Below are 6,327 nucleotides of genomic sequence, written 5' to 3'. Positions count from 1 at the left end.
TTTTTCTCCTTTGTTTATTGGGCTAGCTTATGGTTTTTGCTTTCTTTTGTTTGTCCTGAATTGCAGTTCCCTGCCATTCCCAAATAAATCCATTTTGACTAGTAAAATCACTGACCATTTCATCTTTTAAGACAGCAGGGCTTTTTTACTGTAACTTTTCTATCCAATTTTTGCAGCCAAGCACCTAACCAACATATAAACTAATCAATATAGATCTAGGGGTGCCTGGCTGGTTCAGTCGGTGAAGCCTGTCACTCTTGATCTCGGGGTTGTAAGTTCGAGTCCCACATTGGATGTAGAGATCACTTAAAAATAAAATCTTGGGGCGCCTGGGTGGCTCACCCCAGGCTCCTGTGATCGAGCCCCATGTCCGGCTCTCTGCTCAGTGGGGAGTCTGTTTCTCCCTCTCCCTGCTTCTCCCCCTGCTTGTGCTCTCCCTGCCAAATAAATAAATAAAATCTTTTTAAAAATAAAATAAAATAAAATCTTAAAGGGGCACCTGGGTGGCACAGGCGTCCAACTCTTGGTTTTGGCTCTGGTCGTGATCTTGGGGTTGTGAGATTGAGCCCCACGTCGGGCTCCATGCTCAGCTCAGAATCTACTTAGGACTCTCTCCCTCTACCCCTACCCCCTCTAAAATAAATAAATAAATCTCTAAAAAATAATAATAAATAAAAAAGAAAATCTTAAAAAAATTTTCCTAGAACTATTTCAAATTCATCTGTAAGGTTTTTTTTTCATTTTATAACTTTAACCTTCTATTCCTCCAGCACTTTGTGGGTTTTTTGTTGTTGTTTTGTTTTTAAAAGATTTTATTATTTGCGAAAGAGAGAGAGAGCACAGGAGAGAGGTGAAGGGCAGAGGGAGAAGCAGACTCCCTGCTCGGTGGGGAGCCCAAGACGGGTTGGATCCCAGGACTCTGGGATCATGACCTGAGCCAAAGGCAGACATTCAACCAACTGAGCCACGCAGGCACCCCTCCTCCAGCACTTTGAATACAAGGGAATCTATACACTTTTAGTATGGGTTTTTAAATTATTTTTAATTATAGTAAAACACACATAATATAAAATGTATGACAGATTTTAAGTATACAGTTTTGGCCCAGAAGCCCATTCACACTGTTGTGCAACTGTCACCCCCATCGAGAACACTTTTCTTCTTATAAAGCTGTAACTTTGTACCCATTAAACACTAAGTCCCCATCTCCTCCAATCCCTACAACCTCTGACAACCACCATTCTACTTTCTGTCTGCATGGATTCGATACTCTAAGTATTTCATTTAAGTCCAGTCATACAGTATTTATCTTTTTGTGACTGGCTAATTTCACTTAAAATAATATCTTTAAGATTCATCCATATTGGGGCACCTGGGTGGCCCAGTCGTTGAGCATCTGCCTTGGGCTCAGGTCATGATCCCAGGGTCCTGGGATCGAGCTCCACATCGGGCTCCCTGATCAGCGGGAAGCCTGCTTCTCCCTCTCCCACTCCCCCTGCTTGTGTTCCCTTTCTCGCGCTCTCTCTCTCTCTCTCTCTGTCAAAATAAATGAAATCTTTAAAAAAAAAAAAAAGATTCATCCATATTGTAACATGTGTCAGAATTTTCTTCGTTTTTAAGGCTGAATAATATTCCATTGTGTGTTAGGGGCTGAATGTGCTCCCTTTGCCTTGGCCAATTCATACGTGAAGCCTAACCCCCATTGTAGCTGTATTTGGAGATGGGACATTTAAGAAGATAATTAAGTTAAATGAGGTCATGGGGTGAGGCCTGGATCCTATAGGATGAGTGTCCTTATAATAAGTCAGAGAGCTCGCCCTCTCTCTCCCCTAGCCCCCACTCACCCATCTTCTGCTTAGCGCACACACACGCACACACGCGCACACACACACACACCCCCCCCCCCAAAGAAAGGCCATGTGAGGACATAGCGATAAGGCAACTGTCTGCAAGCCAGGAAGAGAGTTCTCACCAGGAATAAAATTGTCTGGAGCGTAAGAGCAGACTAATCGGACCCACGTCCATCCTCTTTACTATGAACTTTCTTTTATAGACTCTCACAATAAAAAGTGATAAGAGATAGTAATCCAGGCACCTGGCTGACTCAGTTGGAAGAGCATACGACTCTTGAGTTTGAGCTCCATGTTGGGTGTAGGGATCACTTAAATAAATAAAACATAAAAAAAAGAGAGAGAGAAAGAGAGAGATAGTAATCACACAGTAATGGTGTTAGTACTAAGGAAGCTTTCCAACAAGGAGAAAAAGTTTCAAATCTGAGCACCTCATCAGAGAGTCCTAAAATGGCTCCTGTGAGGAAATGGAATGACCCAATGCAGAAAAAAATAAGACAAGATAAGCTCAACATTTAGGAGCATCATTTAGAAGTGCCTTTGCAGGGTGCCTGGGTGGCTCAGTTGGTTAAGTATCTGCCTTCGGCACAGGTCATGATCCCAGGGTCCTGGGATCGAGTCCCGAGTGGTGAATCCCTGCTCAGTGGGGAGCCTGCTTCTCCCTCTGCCTCTGCTCATGCACTCTCTCTCTCTCTCTCTCAAATATATAAAATCTTAAAAAAAAGAAGTGTCTTTGCAGATGTAATTAAGGTTAAGAGTCTCTGGGTGAGATTAGTCTAGATTATCTGAGTGGGCTCTAAATTCAGTAACAAATATCTTTATAGGAGAAGGGAGGAGGAGAAGACACATAGAGAAAGTGATGTGAAGGCAGAGGCCCAGATTGGGGTGTTATAACCACAAGCCAAGCAAGGAATGCCAAAGATAGCTGGCAGCCCCCAGAAGCAAGCAGGCGCATGGGAGAGATTCTCCCTCAGAGCCTCCAGAAGGAACCCACCCTGCCAATACCTTGATTTCAGACTTCTAGCTCCAGAACCATGAGAATAAATAAATTGCTGTGGTTTGAAGTTGCGATAATTTGTTAGAGGAGCCCTAGGAAATGAAGAGGGATTGGAAGGTAGGGATATTTTAGATGGACAGGAAGACTTTTCTGAGGAGGTAACATGTAAGTGAAGTTTTGGATGAAAAATTGTCAGCCTTTTGAAGAACAGAGGGGAAAGAGACCCAGGTAAAGAGAACACGAAAGGGGGGCACCTGGGTGGCTCAGTCGTAAGGCGTCTGCCTTCGGCTCAGGTCACAATCTCAGGGTCCTGGGATCGAGCCCTGCATCAGGCTCCCTGCTCGGCGGGAAGCCTGCTTCTCCCTCTCCCTCTCCCCCTGCTTGTGTTCCCTCTCTCGCTGTGACTCCGTCAAATAAATAAATAAATAAATAATCTTTAAAAAAAAAAAAGAGAGAGACAGAGAACACAAAACGCAATAGCCCTGAGGCGGGACAGGCTTAATATGTGCAGGGAGCCAATAGAAGGCCCAGTGCACCTTAGGGACAGAGAGAACTCTTGCAGTGAAGAACAGAAAGCTGTGAGGAAAGAGCATTCAACAGGAGAAGTTGGCCTAATCCAGGTCAGGGGTCGAGGGAAAGATATGTAGAGGAATAACTAAGAACCAGCATTGTGGGGAAGAAGTGAATTCCAGGCTGTTAAGGAGCATGTGCAAAGGCCCTGAAGCAGAAAAAGCAGAGATTTAGAGGAACACATACGCAAAGTGATTTTCCCTGGACCACACACAAGCAGGCCCGAACTCACCTTCAAATACAACTGAAGAGCGCCTGCATCTCTGTTAGGTTGGTCAGTGATGCGAGTGGCAAAGAATTGCACCAAGAGCCACAAGCAGGACAGAGTTTATGCACCCTCCAAGCGAGGAGACGGCCAGACATCGGGAGATAGGTCAGCCCCAGTTCCCATCAGGCTGGGCCCTTTAAGGGGTTTTTAAGCGCGAGAGTGTTGCCATGGCGCCCACAGTTGGGGTGTGAGGAAAGGGATCAATGCCTGGCAGTGGAAAGTGGGAGGTGGCAGGGTTTAAAGGGACTCTGTCCAGGATGTGGGTTGTGGTCAGGCCAGAGAATATGTTTCATAGCTGGGGCCTACTTCCCGAGAATGTAGGGCACCGCTACCTAGAAAAAACAAGAGTCAGGACCAAGAGCAGACACCTGTGATTATGGCGGGGCAAGGTGGGGAGGGGGAGCGCTTTGAAGAGACTCCTTTCAATCTCTAGTCTGTAACTTCTTAGGAGCATAATGTGGCCTCATCTACCTATCAACATTTAAATGGTTCATTTTCCTCAAAACAGCAGTTATGTTGCTAGGAATCTAGTTCATGTAAAAATTTATACAAGGGGCGCCTGGCTGGCTCAGGCACTAGAGCCTGAGACTCTTGATCTGCGGGTTGGGAGTTCCAGCCCCATATGGGGTGTAAGGAGTACTTAAAAATAAAATCTTTAACCAAAAAAAAAAAAAAAAAAGGAGGGGGAGTGAGGTTCTGGGTAGCTCAGTCAGGTAAGCATCCAACTCTTAATTTCAGATCAGGTCAGGATCTCAGGGTCGTGAGATCGAGCCCCACGAATGGCTCACACCAGCTCACCCACTGGGAATGGCGGCTTCTTAAGATTCTCTCCCTCCCTCTCCCTCTGCCCCTATCCCCTCTTAAAAAAAGTTTATATGAGATATATAAAGATATATACGTATATTTATATGTATGTGTATATATACACATATATATATATGAGATATATGTTGATGAATGTGACAGTTAATTTTCTGTGTCAACTGGCTGGACCAAGGTGACCAAATACTTGATCAAACATGAGATTAACATTTAAATTGGTGGGCTTTTGGGGCGCCTGGGTGACTCAGTCGGTTAAGCGTCCGCCTTCGGCTCAGGTCATGATCCCAGGGTCCTGGGATTGAGTCTCCTGTCAGGCTCCCTGCTCAGCAGGGAGTCTGCTTCTCCCTCTCCCTCTGCCCCTCCCCACCCCCGCTCATGCTCTCTCTCTCTCTCTCCCCTCTCTGTCTGAAATAAATAAATAAAAATTTTAAATAATAATAAAATAAATAAAATAAATTGGTGGGCTTTGAGTAACGCAGATTGCTCTCCATAATGTGAGTGGCCCCCACCATACCTATAGCTCCAGGCCAGAATAAAACAAAAAGACTGGCTTCCCCTAAGCAGCAGGGAGTTACCCTAGCAGATGACCTTCAGACTTAATGCAACATCTTCCCTGGGTCTCCAGCCTGACAGCCTGCCCTGTAGATTTTGGATTTGCCAGCCTCCATAATCACATGAGCCAATTCCTTAAAATAAAACTTTGTCTATATGCATATTTCATTGGTTCTGTTTCTCTGGAGAACTCTGACTAATACAATGCACATTCACTTGAGACTTGTTTAAAATAGTGAGCTATTTCAACATACTAAATGTCCACCAATTGGGAGCTGGTTAAATATCTATCTAAAATGAAATGGAAAGATTTCCATATCATATTTTTAAATGAAGAAAGCATTTCACACAACAACTAGTAAAGGATGATTCTATCCATGATTGTAAAAAAGAAAAATAAATCTGTATGTGTATAAATGTATTTGGTATATATGCAAAAATGTATAAGTAGATAGAAAAGAGCTAGGTGCGCCTGGGTGGCTCAGTCGTTAAGCGTCTGCCTTCGGCTCAGGTCGTGATCCCAGGGTCCTGGGACCGAGCCCCGCATCGGGCTCCCTGCTCAACGGGAAGCTTGCTTCTCCCTCTCCCACTCCCCCTGCTTGTGTTTCCTCTCTCGCTGTCTCTCTCTCTCTGTCAGATAAATAAATAAAATCTTTAAAAAAAAAAGAGCTATAAAGATATTTACCAAACTAGCAATAAAAGTGGCTACCCTGGAGATGGGGCATGGGTTTGAAGAGGGGGTGGTGAAGAGAAACTTAAATGTATATTCCTTATATTTCTTTATCATTTGAAGCTTTGACAACTATAATATATTCCATATTGCATAAATGACATGATTTTTTTAAAGATTTTATTTAGTTATTTGAGAGAGAGAATGAGAGAGAGAGCACGAGATGGGGGAGGGTCAGAGGGAGCAGCAGACTCCCTGCTGAGCAGGGAGCCCAATGCGGGTCTCAGTCCTGGGACTCCAGGATCATGACCTGAGCCAAAGGCAGTCGCTTAACCGACTGAGTCACCCAGGCGCCCCATCAGCTCCAGAGTTTTGTTTTTTTTTTTTAAGATTTTATTTATTTATTTCAGAGAGAGAGAATGAGAGAGCACATGAGAGGGGGGAGGGTCAGAGGGAGAAGCAGACCCCCCGCTGAGCAGGGAGCCCAATGCGGGTCTCAGTCCTGGGACTCCAGGATCATGACCTGAGCCGAAGGCAGTCGCTTAACCAACTGAGACACCCAGGCGCCCCAGTGACGTGATTTTTAAAACCTGTAACC

Source organism: Mirounga angustirostris, unplaced genomic scaffold (assembly GCF_029215605.1).
Source record: "Mirounga angustirostris isolate CCGP_5_RB_7025 unplaced genomic scaffold, mMirAng1.0.hap1 SCAF_16, whole genome shotgun sequence".
Classification (NCBI taxonomy): Eukaryota; Metazoa; Chordata; class Mammalia; order Carnivora; family Phocidae; genus Mirounga; species Mirounga angustirostris.
The sequence above is the reverse complement of the archived record's forward strand: the minus strand, read 5'-3'. Positions refer to the sequence as shown.